At 39.2% G+C, this 15,815-nt stretch overlaps 1 non-coding gene across 1 annotated transcript; it reads left to right on the forward strand.

Moving 5' to 3' along the window:
- The first annotated feature begins 8,042 nt into the window (after nucleotides 1-8,042).
- Nucleotides 8,043-8,233, forward strand: LOC140613656 (U2 spliceosomal RNA). The gene has a single exon (XR_012014558.1). It is a non-coding gene; the product is annotated as a U2 spliceosomal RNA (small nuclear RNA).
- The last annotated feature ends 7,582 nt before the right edge of the window (nucleotides 8,234-15,815 follow it).

Below are 15,815 nucleotides of genomic sequence, written 5' to 3' on the forward strand. Positions count from 1 at the left end.
GGGATTTATCTCAGGTATGCAAGACTGGTTAACATTAAAAAATCAATTAATGTAATCCATCAAATCAACGAAAAAAATCACATAATCATATCAATAGATACAGAAACACCCATTCATGACGAAAAGTCTTGGTAAGCTAGAAATACAAGGGAAACTTCTCAGGTTGATAAAGACTATCTACAAAATACTTGCAGCTAACATAATACTTAAAAATGAGAAACTCAAAGTTTTCTAAGGTCAAGTACAAGGCAAGGATGTCCCCTTTCAATACTTTGATTCAACGACATTTTGGAAGTTCTTGCTAATGTAACAAGGCAAAAAAGGGGGTAGGGTAGTACAAGTATACAGACTGGGAAGGAAAACATAAAACTTTGTTTACAGTTGACAAGATTATCTATGTAGAAAATTTGAAAGACTTGAACAAACCTTCTGGAACTAATAAGCGATTATGGAAAGTTTGCAGGACACAGTTAGTATACATAAGCTGATTGCTTCCCTATATGCCAGCAATGAACAAGTAGAATTTGACATTAAAAATACAATACAGTTTACATTAGCATCCCTCAAATTGAAATACTTTTCTATAAATCTAACAAAATATGTAAAAGATCTATATGAGGAAACTATAAAATACTGATGAATAAAATAAAAAAGAACCAAATAAATGAAGAGACATTCCATGCACATAAGTTGGGAAACTCAATGTTGTCAAGGTGTCACTTCTTCCCAACTTAGTCTATATCTGCCATGCAATCTCAATCAAAATTCCAGCTAGTTATTTTATAGATATCCAATTCTAAAGTTTATAGGGGAGGAAAAACACCCAGAATAGCAAATATAAGATTGAAGGAAAAGAGCAAAGTTGGAAAACTGATGGTACTCAACTTCAAGACCTGTTATAAAACTATAGTAATCAACAATGTGGTATTGGTGAAAATGTAGACAAATAGATCAATGGAAGAAATAGAGAGCCCAGAAATAGACACACATCAATACAGCCAACCAATCTTTGACAAAGGAGCACAGGCAATACAATGGAGCAAAGATGGTCTCTTCAACAAATGGTACTGGAACCACTACACAGATATTTACATGCAAAGAAAAAAATCTAGACACAAACTTTACACACTTCAGAAAAATTAACTCAAAATGGATCATAGACCTAAATGTAAAATGAAAAAATATAAAACTCCTAGAAGATAATATAGAAGAAAACCTGAATGACTTTGGGTATGGTAATGCCTTTTTAATACAACACCAAAGACATGATCCATGAAAGAAATTGATGATAAGTTAGATTTTATTCAAATGTAACACTTGTGCTCTCAAAAAGACAACAACAAGAGAATGAGAAGACAAAACACAGACCGGGAGAAAATATTTGCAAAAGACTTATCTGAAAAAGGACTGTTACCCAAAATATTCAAAGAACTCATAAAACTCAACAATAAGAAAACAAAACAACAACAACAAAAAAAAACAAAACAAAAATAAAATCAATTAAAATATGGGCCAAAGACCTCAACAAACACCTGAACAAAAAAGATATACAGATAGCAGATGAAAAGATGCTCCACATCACAAATCATTGGGGAAATGCAAATTAAAACAACAATGATAGGGACGCCTGGGTGGCTCAGGAGTTAAGCGTCTGCCTTGGGCTCAGGGCGTGATCATGGAATTCCAGGATCAAGTCTCACATCGGGTTCCCTTCATGGAGCCTGCTTCTCCCTCTGCCTATGTCTCTGCTTCTCTCTTTCTGTGTCTCTCATGAATAAATAAATAAAATCTTTTAAAATAAATAAATAAATAAATAAATAAATAAATAAATAAATAAATAATAAAACCACAATGGCATACACCATTACACACCTACTAGAATGTCCAAACTCTGGAACACCCATAGTACCAAATGCAGGCAAGGATGTGCCATATATTGCTGCTAGTAATGCTAAATGGTACAGCCACTTTAGAATTTTTGTTAGGTTTTTTTTTTTTTTTTACAAAAGTAAACATACTCTTACTATACAACCTAGATATCATGCTCCTTGGTATTTATCCAAAAAAGTTGAAAACACATGTCCACACAAAAACCTGCATACAGACGTATTTCTGGCAGCTTTATTTATAATTGGCAAAACCTGGAAGCAAACCAGATGTCTTTCAGTAGACAAATAAGTAAATAAACTGCATGCCCAGTTTATTTACTGTATATAAATAAATTGTATGTCTGGGCAATGGGATATTATTCAGCACTGAAGGGAAATGAGCTATCAATAAATGAAAAGACATGGAACAAACCGAAGTATCTATTACTAAGTGAAAGAAGCCAATCTGAAAAGTTTACATACTATAGGATTCCAACTGTATAACATTCTGGAAAAGGCAAAACTATGGAGACAGTAAACTGATCAGTGGTTGTCAGGGGTAAGGAGCTAGGGGGTGGCCAAGAGGGGGACTTAGAATAAATAGAAGGAGCAATGAAAATACTCTGATGGTATCATAATGATGAATGTATGTCATTATACATTTGTCCAATCCAAAGAATGACCATCAAGAGTGAACTGTAATGTAAACTCTGGACTTTGGGTAACAATGATGTGTCACTGTAGGCTCATCAGTTGTTGCAGATGGACCACTCTGGTGGGAGAGGAGTTGATAGTTGGGGAGATTATGCATGTAGAGGAGGCAGGGGATATATGGGAAATCTCTGTACCTTTTTCTCAGCTTTATTGTGAACCTAAAACTGCTTTTTTAAAAAAGTCTTTTGGTGGGTGTGGGGCACCTGGATGGCTCAGTCAGTTAAGTGCAACTCTTGATTTTGGCTCAGGTCATGATCTCAGGGTCATGAGATTGAGCTCTGCATCAGGCTCTGTGCTCAGGGGGACATCTACTTGAGGATTCTCTCTCTTTCTCTGCTCTTCCCCTGTTCAAGCACTTTCTATCACTAAAATAAGTAAACAAATCTTTTTTAAAAGTCTTTTTTTAAAGAAAATGTCATTTTTCTGTACAATTATACAGAACATAGAGTAGTATCTCACCCATTGTGAGGGTGGAAATACCTAGTGGTTACTCTTTCCATGATAATTTCCCATAAATGATCACCGTGTTATGTATGTTAATACTTTACATTTACAGATTACTAAAGGGAATGGTGAAGATTAATTTGTTTGTAAAAAGAAAAAGGTAATATGTAAGTGATCTGTCAAATATAACTCAGTAATGAATAAAAGAGAGAAGAGACTCTAGAAGGATTTTTTTTCTTATGTCCATTGCAATACTTTTGGGGAATATTTTTCCAGATTTTCTACATAAGAACACCTATATTTGAATTTTAAACATAACTTCAATTGTACTCTACAGTTCTGTGGCACATTTTTAAATTCTATTAGTATGTCAAAAACATAATTCCACATAAATAAATATATAGCTACAGAATTGTCAACACTTAGTCTTCTATTGAGTTGATTATTATAATTTATGTAGCTAACCCCTCACTTTTGAATATTTAGATTGCCTTCAATTTTCACTATTATGTATAATATTGTGATAAACATTGTTTCTTTGAGCACTTGTCCACTTTATAAACATTTCCTTAGAAAACTGTGTAAAAAATGGAATGGCTTGGTCAAAAGTCTCTTGAAGTTGTTGTAAAAGTTCTTTGGAAATAACAAGAAATGCCTAAAAAACAATTTTTGAATACTCTAATGTGGTAATTTGAATAATTTATGAAGTCCTTTATTCACCCTTCGATTTCTTATTTTATGTCTTACTAAGAAATATTTCAAAGACCATCTGTTTGTATTTTCCCCAGACATAGACTGCTTATGTGCAATCCACTTACTGAACTTCTTTCATATTTTTGACAGAAAAGCACAAAACTAATTTTTTAACTTAAAGCATGAATTCAATCTGTTCAGAATCCAGGTGTTTAGCTGTGCCAAGGAAATGTATTATTTTATAGAGAATCTTTCGTTTTCAATCAAAATTTTGAAACAAAATACTTAAACACATCCTGCCATTGGATCCAAATATCATTTGTGAAACAAGGTCCATTTTTCAGCAAGAATCCAATTTCAAGGTATGTTTGTGGAGCAAGACCCTTTCTCTTCCATATATCTTGCATCCTTCAAACACAAGAGACACTAAAAATTGAAAAAGAAGAGGAAGATGAGAAAAAATGAGAAGGAGGAAGGTTTTATTGTCCTAGGTAAAAGTAATGGTTGTCCTCGACCACATTCCAAAATTTAACATAACTGGCATATTAATTTATTGGAGCTTAACAATCATTTTTAGTTTAAATAGTAATGTGTTTCTTGGCTAGAAAACACTACCGTTAAAGTCCCAGTGATTAAATTTAAAGAACCCTCTTTTTGGTTTTATAGTTTTGTATTTAGTTTGGTTTTGTAGTTTTGTATTTACTTTGAACATTGGTTCGTGAGGAAAACCAAATTTAACCACCCTAGGGGTTTGTTTTTGTTTACCACATTGAGTTTCTACAGTACTCTGGTCATTTATTGGAATATGATAACCAAGTAGTTTATCCACCACTTCCAGCATTGTTATTACAAGATGGCACAAGCCTTAGCTACAAGCCCCTGAAATAGAGGAACCCCACCAACAACAACCCCAACTCCCTACCAACTGCCTCCTGAGGCCATCTGCAGTGCTCCCCCTTCATGCCTGTCCCTTACTCTGGTTCCTGCAGATCCTACTTCAAACTGGGATGTTTTATTCCTGCTATTCCCATAAACCAGTTCCTACCCCTTTCACTTATCCCATGCTACAGATCCTGCCCCCTCTTCTTTCCATTGTGCTTCAATGTCTGTTGATGGTGCAGGTAAATGGAAATGAGGGAAGGGAAAAGTCTTTATGATAGGATTGGCCATGGAGAAGAAAACCCTGCCCTACCATCAGTTGATACAGATGATGGGACTCTCTCTACCAAGTCTCGCCCTGGTTTTCTCCTATCTTGGGTTTGTTTCTTGCAATTGAGAAATCCTAATGACAGAAAAAGCCTGTTTTAAGTATTAATAATATGTGCAGTAGACATTGATTGGATTGGGACGTCTGGGTGGCTCACTGGTTGGGCACCTACCTTCCGCCCAGGTTGTGATCCTGGAGTCCTGGGATCGAGTCCCACATCGGGCTCCCTGCATGGAGCCTGCTTCTGTGTGTGTGTGTGTGTGTGTGTGTGTGTGCCTCTGTGTGTGTCTCTCATTAAAAAATACATAAAATCTTTTTTAAAAAGACATTTGTTGGATTATCTGTCCAGCGCCCTTTCCTAGGATTGGTCTCCCTACCAACCCATGCCCCTGGCCCATGGGTGCCTACGAAGTCCTTATACTTATTAGATTCAGTTTATCAATCTTTATCCCTTCCCTGGGATTTTTAGAATTAAGATTGAAATAGGCCAAACTATTGCCTGATTCTGTGAAGTATCCCAGTAATTTGTTGTTGTTGAAACAGGTTCAAATTCATGTTCTGATGTTTATTTACAGCCCAAAGAGCTCTAACTGATATGTACACACACACACACACACACACACACACACACACACACGAGGAGGGCTTTCTCCTCTAAGCAAACTCTATAGCGTATCTTCTTTTGCTCTAGTAAGAGGGCTTTGGTAACCAGGGAACCAGTCTTGATTCTCAGCCCTAAGGGATTAAGGGAGAGAATCAGAACAGAGACAGGACCAAATTCCCCTCTCTTTGAATGGTAAATGCAATTGCCACTCCCACTTCTTCTTGATATATTCCCTCATTTGCAAGAAGGACTATGCTGCTGTTCTAAGCTAGCTGAATTTCACCCAGTAACTGATTTTTACCATGCCTTCTTAGCTAGATTTCAGATGAGTAATCGCACATAAATATGGATATCAGGCTAGGAGCCACATTGAAAGGCAGTTTCAAGTTCAATAGAAACTGTAATATGAGCCCCTCAAAGATACTGGCTCAATTATCTGGTTCAGGAACTAGACCAGTAGGGTATTAGTCTTATGTGTCCATTCTTGGTTGATCTAGAGGTGGGATGCCTATGAAGAAGAGAATGTTCAGGAAAATCTTGAGGATACCAGGCAGCTGGCCCAAAACCTACCTGCAATTGCCACAAGAGTATTCTTACTGTGATAGGCATATTTGGAATTCAAAATAACACACCTCCTCTTGCAGAAGTGGCAGGTGGTTGGCCAGAAGGTTCCCTCTTGTTGATAGAAAGAAAAAAAGTACTTACTAAACAACCAAGACTTGAATGTGCCTTTTTGCAATAAAACCCTTCCTAAATAATAGTATACAGTCTACTCTTGGAGCACTGAATTTCCACCTTTTTTGAGTTCCCATCTTGTAATGCTTGGAAATCTTCCCTCTTCCACAAACAAGCTAAACTTAATTAACAAGTTTTTCTCTTTCTAATAATCTCAAGAATTGCTAAGTTTGCACCTGGTCCACAATTTGTAAATAAAATATTATCTAAGAAACTTCTTTTATGCCAAACTGCAGAATGGAAGAAAATATTCAAAGTATAATAATTTGCAAGCATGGTGTAATTTCTTTTCCTTTTTAAGATTTTATTTATTTATTTGACAGAGAGAGAGAGCAAGAGCATGAGTAGGGGGAGAAACAGAGGGAGAAGCAGACTCCCCCTAAACAGGGAGCCTGAAGTAGGGATCAATCCCAGGATCCTGAGATCATGACCTGAGCTGAAGGTAGATGCTTAACTGAGCCACCCAGAGGCCCCTAAACATGGTGTAATTTCAGTGTAATTTCATACCTGGAAAAGGATTCACTGGTGATAGTTATATGCTGTGCTCCAAGCACCACAGTGCTGCAAATGTCCAGAGGATCATTGGGTTTAGTGCATCTATAAACCCAAAGAATAATTTTTTTCCCACAATGGTGGCTCTTTTCTGTGTTTGCATTCCACAAATTGGGCTGGCCTTATTGAAACTCTTAGAAATCATTCCAGGGTGACTCCCAGATCTATGTAAGATCTATACTACCTTCTGGGGCAACAGGCATTTCAATCAGAAAACTTAACAGGATGAGGATTCTTGCAAGGCAAAGGGTCATTGGTTCCTCCCTTGGCACCACTCTCACTTTTGGTATAGGAAAGCTATTCATCACTCCATGCACCAGGTATTGGCATTTACAATATTCTAAATTGGGTGACATGTAGTTAATATTGTCAGAATAAAGTGTGCTTAAATGCTTCTTACATTGTTTATTGCAGGAAGGTATCTGGGAGGATTTTTATTCAGCCTATTCATAGGATTATATGGGGAAGTAGCTTGTTCTGGAGCTTCTAGGAGTTTGTTCTTAACTCATTTACCAGATCCTTTCATCCATGAAATGTGTCTAAGATCCCTATTTCCCTTTCAGAAATATTAATAGTATAATATCACTCTGTAACTTGTTTTGAAGCTTGAGCAAAAGGCGTGGTTTTCACCACTCATTTTACACAGATGACATCCATTCATTCAACAATTAGCATGTATTAAGGGCAGACACATGAACTCAAAGATTAGGGGACAGACACCGAAGAGTCACTAACAGTAGAGTTAAATTTACTAAATAAATAAATAAATAAATAAATAAATAAATAAATAAATAAATTTACAGAGACTCAGATACAGTTATTTCCTAAGTTGTTCTCTTTTCCTGTCCTCTTTTTGAGGATATACCCTAATTCGTCGCCTGCTCTCTACCACCACCTCCTCCTCACAGGTCTTTTCTCGATGATTGGCATCATTCTACATGCACTTGCCCCATCATAGAGCGAGATATCTTCCCTGGTGCATCTCCCTCACTGACAGTGCCCGACTCCAACCAAGTTCTGTTAATTTATACTGTTAACATCTCTCTCTCTACTTAACATCCCTTCTCCCCATCCCCAGTTTGTCTTTTCTAGTTTAAGTCACCATCAACCTTCCCCTAGATGAGTATAACACCTCCTCCACTAGTCTCTTAGCCTCTTTTCTTCTCAGTCTATGTCCTTGTACTCACTGCCACTACAGTGATACTTTAGAAAGAAGACAGGGTGGATCGTTTCTTGGCCTTTTGGCTAGGATCAAGGGTAGTACCTGTTCTTATCAGTGTAATATCTGATACGTTCTCTATCTGAGGACAATATATTAAATGGAGTTTTGGAATTAGAAAATGGAATAGGAGCTCGCTCCATCCACTCCACACATTGACCTGGTATTGCAGTACTTCCAGGAACGGTGCACCCCCCTCAGGGGAAATAAAGGTTGCTTAAAAATAGAAAGAAAGAAGGAAAGAAAGAAAGAAAGAAAGAAAGAAAGAAAGAAAGAAAGAAAGAAAGAAAGAAAGAAAGAAAGAAAGAAAGACATGGTGGGACAGTTGCTCTGCTTCAAATCCTTCATGGGCTCTCCAGTTCTCTTGGGATAAAATCCAGTGGCCTTGTACTCACCACCTCTTCAGCCTCATATGCCTCTCCTCTTTCACGCTCTTCTCTGGAATCACTTGCAGTGCCTTATGTGTCCCACTGCCTCCAATTTCTGGGCCTTCGGATGGGCCGTTCTTTTTTTAGAAGAATCTCCCTGTCCCCTGTCCCCTGACCCCACTTCCGTACTTGACCACTAAGGCCTCTGGTTTCAAAACTCATTGCTATTGCCCTAACAACAGCAAGAAAAACTATTAATAGTCTTTTCTCCAGGAAATATGCTTTCTATTTCTAGGTTGTACTTGCAGCACTTTTCCTAGAATTTTAGGCAGCTCTGTCTGCCTGTTTATCTGCGCCTGGCTCTCATGAAGTTCTAACATCTTTTGCAGGGAAAGAGTGTGCTTTTATCCTAAGCAAGTGAATTAGGGACCCTTGCAAACTAGTGCTCTTTCAAGCCACTAGGCTATTATTCCATAAACATATGACTATGTATTTTGACTCTGAGTTGAGTAAGTTTTCTTCAGTGTCTAATGTTGCCTACAATAACTTTTCCCACCCTTCCAGGCTATTACCTGATGATGAAAACAACTTGATATTTTACTTTGTATCTTCCACCCACTAAGCTATACAATGACTTCTAGAATAACTTAGCTTTCAAAACAACTTCTGACTCTTGGGACCTTAGCTTAGTTTTCTTGAATCTTTGCAGACTATTGTCCTGGCTCTATTTGTTGAGTGTAGAATATCAAGTCTGGAACATTCAAACCATGGACACTTATTACTAGGCTGATAGGAATGGTTTTGCTTTATCACTTTCATGGACCAAGCCTTTAGAAACATACTGGCATAAAGTGGGGCACCTGGGTGGCTCAGTCGGTTAAGCCTTGGGCTCAGGTCATGATCCCAGAGTCCAGGGATTGAGCCCGCATCGGTTCCCTGCTCGCCACTGAAGGAAAATCTGCTCCTCCCTCCCTCTCTGCCTGCCACTCTCCCTGCATGTGCATGCGCTCTCTCTCTGTCAAATAAATAAATAAAATCATAAAAAAGAAACATATTAGCATAATGTCATTAAATATGGAAGACAGATTTTGTTTCTTAATGGGAGAATTTAATCTTTACAAATGCTGAGCACAGTTAATTTTCATCTTCTAAAGAGTTAATTGTGTGCCTGAAAGTCTCACTGCTAGGTGGATTCATTCAGTGTATCTTAAACGTTTTAGTTTATTTGGGGTTTTATTTGTTTTGTTTGACCTACTGCAACTCGCAGTGAGAAACTCATCTTACATATATGTCAAGAGAAGAGAATACACACACACACACACACACACCACACACACATACACACACTCAACTGAAACAAAATTTCCATGAATAATATTTATCCTTGGTATATGTGGTTCACACTGACATCATTGATATTTTTCTATTCTATCCAACCCTATGCTATCCTACAGTACTCTGTTTACTATCCATTAAGTTGATTTCATTATGCAATGGAAAAGTACTGCCTTATAATTTTTGACAAGAAGAAAACAAGGCAAGTAAGGTGGACTGGAATAACTCTAGTTTTTTACTCTCCGGAACATTTCCCTATCCTTTTGTCCTTCCATGTTTAGGTGATCTGGGTGGAGCTCAAGCACTGTGGCTTCTTCACATTTTTAGCCTTTGAGATGAGCATGTGATTAAATTGGGTCCGTTATATTTTTTTAAAGATTTTATTTATTTATTCATGAGAAACACAGAGAGAGAGAGGCAGAACAACAGGCAGAGGGAGAAGCAGGCTCCTTGCAGTGAGCTCCATGTGTGACTCAGTCTTGGGACTCCAGGATCACACCCTGGGCTAAAGGCAGATGCTCAACCACTGAGCCACCCAGGCATCCCAGTTGGGTATATTATAACACATTTCCTCCTGGACACAAAACCTTTCCATGTAAGGATGTTTAACCCCATGTACACTGATCAAAACTTCTCTGCTAGAACGAGAGTGGAAGATGGCCTCTCTCTTCCGGGGCTGCTAAGCTGTGAAGAGGTGGGTGTAGACTGTCAGCAGCCATCTTTATCTTGCTTGTTTGGAGAAAGCCTGATTGAATAGTACAGCCAAGCTCTGCTGAGGGATGGAGAGAGAGAGAGAGAGAGAGAGACCAAGAGAGAGTGCCCTGGAAGCAATCTGTGAGGGACTGGATCAAGCTGTGAAGAATTCTAAATTTATCTTATATTTCCCAGGTATACGAGAAAATATTGTTTCCTTTTTCTTAAAGCTGTTTTGAATTGAGTTTTCTCACTTGCTGGGTGGAAGAGTCTTGATCATTTGGTTAAGCAGATGGATACGGAGGACTTAATATTTGTGATATGAATGCAAAGACCACAGACCCGTGTCCATATTGGAAATATTCATAAAAGATCCCCTCTACCTCCCTTCTACATCCATCGAGAAATGGGCTGTTTGGTGACTTACGCAGCAGGATGATATATTTTAAGAATAGTTTCAATATTAACTCACATGTCCTTGCCTGCTCTGTCCCCAGCTCTTCTTTTTTTTAAATTTTTTTTTGTATATTTTTTCTTGGAGTTTGATTTGCCACCATATAGCATAACACCTAGTGCTTATCCCGTCAAGTGCTCCCCTCAGTGTCCATCACCCAGTCACCCCATCCCCTCGCCCACTTCCCCTTCACTACCCCTTGTTCATTTCCCAGAGTTAGGAAGGAGTCTCTCATGTTCCATCACCCTCTCTGATATTTCCCACTCATTTTCTCTCCTTTCCCCTTTATTTCCTTTCACTATTTTTTATATTCCCCAAATGAACGAGACCATATAATGTTTGTCCTTCTCCAATTGACTTACTTCACTTAGTATAATAGCCTCCAGTTCCATCCACGTTGAAGAAAATGGTCAACAGCAAAGAAACAAACAATCCAATAATTAAATGGGCAAAAGACATGAACAGAAATTTCACAGAGGAAGACATAGACATGGCCAACAAGCACATGAGAAAATGTTCCCATCACTGGCCATCAGGGAAATACAAATCAAAACCACAATGAGATACCACCTCATACCAGTGAGAATGGGGAAAATTAACAAGACAGGAAACCACAAATGTTGGAGAGGATGTGGAGAAAGGGAAACCCTCTGCACTGTTGGTGGGAATGTGAACTGGTGCAGCCACTCTGGAAAACTGTGTGGAGGTTCCTTAAAGAGTTAAAAATAGACCTGTCCTATGACCCAGCAATGTCCCCAGCTCTTCTAGCCCTCGCCTTTTCCCCTCATTCAGCCAGCTTGGCATTCTTTATTCATTTCCTCAGAAAAAGGATGGCAACCCAGAAACACGAAGTCTGGGATTTTCACTTTCAAACTTTGGCTTCAGGAGAACATTAAAGAGGTGTGATGAATAAGACAAAGAGTTTTCTAGTTATAAAACCAGAAAGGAATTTCCAGGCTGAGATGAGTGACAAATGAAAGGCATATAATGTGCAAGAAAGCTGGGAGAGGCCCTAGGGAAAGCCACCCAGTTCTGCTCCAGCATGTGGTCCCATGAACAGCAGCCAACACCAATCACTGGGGGACTTGTTGGCTCCATTAAGGTGTGGACTACACAGTCCCTGTGCTGAGGAGTTTTGTTAGTTGTTCTTGCATGGAGGCTTCATGAGAATCTGTCTTCCACAGCAGTTACTATAAGGCCTGCTGGGCGTCAGGTAGGAAAATCGCCTTTCTCTGTCCCTATGTACCAATCCCACTAATGTGGTGTAGACAATCCCCACCTAGATACACAAAAGCTCCCTGAAATGGAGATTGGCCCTGGACACAGAGAGGTATTTGAGAAGAAAAGAAGACCCGTTGCACACGAACATGGATGAAGCGATTTCTTACCAACCTGAAATCTCTGTAGAGCTAGGAAGTAATAAAAAAGACAAATCTGACCTGACCCCCAAGCCTCCCACCTCCCAACACACACCATTACCACTCTACCACCATCACACTTGAATATTTCATGTTGTGCCGAACAGGAATACAGTCAATCAGTACTAAACTATTTTACACGTTTTTGTTGCATGGCTTCTTGTGAATGTGGACAAATGTTAATTAAGCCCAGAGCTAGGCACTGATAATATAAAGATGAATAATATAGAATTCCCTATCCTCATGTTGCTCACAGGGTGGGGGAGTGGGGGAGTGCAGAAATATATGTAACTGATCCCATCAAAAGGACTGATGGAGAGGGGATCCTCCTGAGTGGCCTCCCAAGGCCTCTTCCATTCTACCGTTTGGTCACCTTTCTTTCTTTCTTTCTTTCTTTCTTTCTTTCTTTCTTTCATTCATTCTTTCTCCTTTCTTTCTTTCTTTCTTTCTCCTTTCTTTCTTTCTTTCTTTCTTTCTTTCTTTCTTTCTTTCTTTCTTTCTTTCTTTCTCTTTCTTTCTTTCTTTCTTTCTTTCTTTCTTTCTTTCCTTTATTTCTTCTTTCTTTCTTCTTTCTTTCTTTCTTTCTTTCTTTCTTTCTTTCTTTCTTTCTTTCTTTCTTTCTTCTTTCTTCTTGTCAAAAACTCCCCTACACTGGGACTCCTGGGTGCCTCAGTGGTTGAGCATCTGCCTTTGGCTCAGAGCATGATCCCAGGGTCCCAGGATCAAGTCCCACATCAGGCTCCCTGCAGGGAGCCTGCTTCTCCTTCTGCCCATGTCTCTACCTCTCTCTGTGTGTCTCTCATGAATAAATAAATAAAATCTTTAAAGACAAAACCAAAAACTACTCTACATAGTCATACTTTTCTTTTATTTTTTAAAATAAAATAAAATAATTTAAAATTATTTTTTTATAGTCATACTTTTCATTTCGGTTTAGCCATCAACATTCAACCTGTGAAGTTCAATAAAGGAGTTTTCCTGTATCTCCCGAGGGGAGAAATTTGACATTAATTAGAGTTTAAAAAGCCCAGAATAAACACGCATGCAACAGCCTCTGAGAGATCACGTTCCCTACCTGTATTGATAAACTCTGACCAAAGCATGTGGTGCCAGTACCACGTGCGACAAGTGCTTTCCATGGGGTCTGGCTCCTAATTATAGCCTTGTCAGTGGATGGCCTCCTCCTGGACTAGTTTCACTCAGCACTGCCTCACTTTTCTCCTCTTCATACAAATAGCCTGCCCTTCCTATTTCCTCTCTTCCTCCCCAGACTCCAATAATTGACGCCAACCCAGCACCCGGAGGCCCGGATGCCAACCCTTGGGCAGCATTTGATTAAGAAGCCACCGAGCTCCCACGTCTGAATCCTGATCTCTGTGCTCCTCTCCATGCCATTAAGTGGTGCTTGAAAGAAACTGCTTAAGTCCATGGCTTTGTGATGGTTTTCTTCCCCCCCTCTGCTTCTTATCAGTGAGGCTTACTGAAGAGAGACATTTTGAGCTAAGAGCCTCTTCCAGGGTGGAGAGTCTATCTTCAGGTTTCAAGAAATTAAAAACAAGCCACCCCCCTGCCACAATGGTAGAAATGGAGCCCAAAGGCTCCCCTGAAGGATGGGGCTGCCCCTCAGGAGGAAGTGAACCACCTTTCTAACACATGAGGAAAAGGAATTTTTCAGAAATGGAAGACATACAATTTTGAAAAGGCTATGTGGCATCCCAAATACCCACAACTTTAAGTAGAGCATTCTAATTGAGTGGCTGCATTACAGAATAATTTAATAAGAAGAGACCACATCTGAGGAACAGGCCAAGCATTTCCCTGAACAATAGTTTTTCTACATTCTTTTCATTCCATAGGCTCAGAGAAGGTATTTTGATGGATCATAAGCCTCTCATGAACCCATGCCCCGGATTTAGAAAAGCTGGAGTCCCTGCATGCCAACCTTTCAAAATAAGCACAGTTCACCTCCTCCTGGCTCCCAAAATGAACTTTAAAGGAAAAAAAAATCAGAAGTCAGGAACTACCTGCACTAGGAATTACAGCCAAAGTTTTTAACCTGACCCTGTCACATTTTGGCAATAAATTAGATGTCATATTAGATGTGACATATTCCTACTTATTGTCAAGGATGAGATATTGAACATAAGTGCCAGTGTTGGTTTCTATTTGCATTAAAGCAACACCAGAATGGGTGTCTCTCTTTAAGAAAACAGAATTAGCTGGATTCATGCTCTTCCCATATGTGGCAGCAAGTTCATCACATCAATATGTTCCAAGGTTGGCATTAGAGAGACAACTTTCAGATGGGAAGGGGTGGCTGCCCAGGCCTGGCTGCCTCCTTGGCAGAGGCCATTTTTTCCCCACATCAATGTGCACATTATTCTCAAGTTTTTCTCAGAATTCAAACCGAAGGACAAAATGACTGGAGACGGGAAGTGTTTGCCTTTGGCCACTCATTAAGGCTCAGTTCCCAATTTCTAATTTCCTGTCTGGGAATATGCTTTCCATTATGACTTAAACTTAGAAAGTTTCCTCCTCTGGGAGAAAATATCTATCAACTATAGGGGAGAGGGCTTACTTTATCCTTATAGGATATCATGTTAGCATCCTGGGACCCTGGGTGACTTAGGGGTTGAGTGTCTGCCTTCAGCTCAGGGCATGATCCCGGGATCCTGGAATCGAGTCCCACATCGGGCTCGCCACAGGGAGCCTGATTCTCCCTCTACCTGTGTCTCTGCCTCTCTCTCTCTGTGTGTCTCTCATGCATAAATAAATTTAAAAAATTGTTTTAAAAGAATACCATTTAGCACCCATAGTAACCAACATCAGGATAAGAGAATGTGTGGGTATTTTCTGTACAGGATCACCTATAATAAATAGAATCATGATTACACAAATGTATTCCATTCATATATAGATGCTCCTTAAATTTTCTCAACATCCTGGTGAATATATCGTGATCGTGATTTACTCCTGACTCAAAATATTCCACAAACTTTCCTTTATGACAATATAGAGTCTAAACTCTTTAGCATGACATTCAGGGCCCTTCAAGTAGTAGAATGAAAAATAAAGGAACAAAGTTTCAGAGCACTACAGTGTTTTAGTCGTGACCAATTCCGTTCTAGACTGTGGTTCCTCCAGGGCATGATTGCATTATAATTCCGTCTCTGCCATTTCCATGTGACTTTGAAGACACAATTCAACGTGCCCATATAAAGACACTCAGTTTCAGATACATTACCTATTTTCTCCAAGGCTATTTGGATGGAAGATGGCAGAGGTGAGATTGGGAATAAGTCCGTTTAGTTCTAGAGCTGAGCTCCTATGAGTTCCTGTAAGTCAAGTCAGTGATGGTTATAGTGATTGGGACGCAGCAGAAGCTCTATACGCAACTCTAAGTCCCTTGCCCATGTGGCATCCAGAGTTAAGCACCTGACAATATCTCTGGTAATTGGCTTCTCATGTGTTTTGAGTTACTGATCAGATTAATGACTTCCATTTCTCAAAT

The sequence above is a fragment of the Canis lupus genome, chromosome 21 (assembly GCF_048164855.1).
Source record: "Canis lupus baileyi chromosome 21, mCanLup2.hap1, whole genome shotgun sequence".
Lineage (NCBI taxonomy): Eukaryota > Metazoa > Chordata > Mammalia > Carnivora > Canidae > Canis > Canis lupus.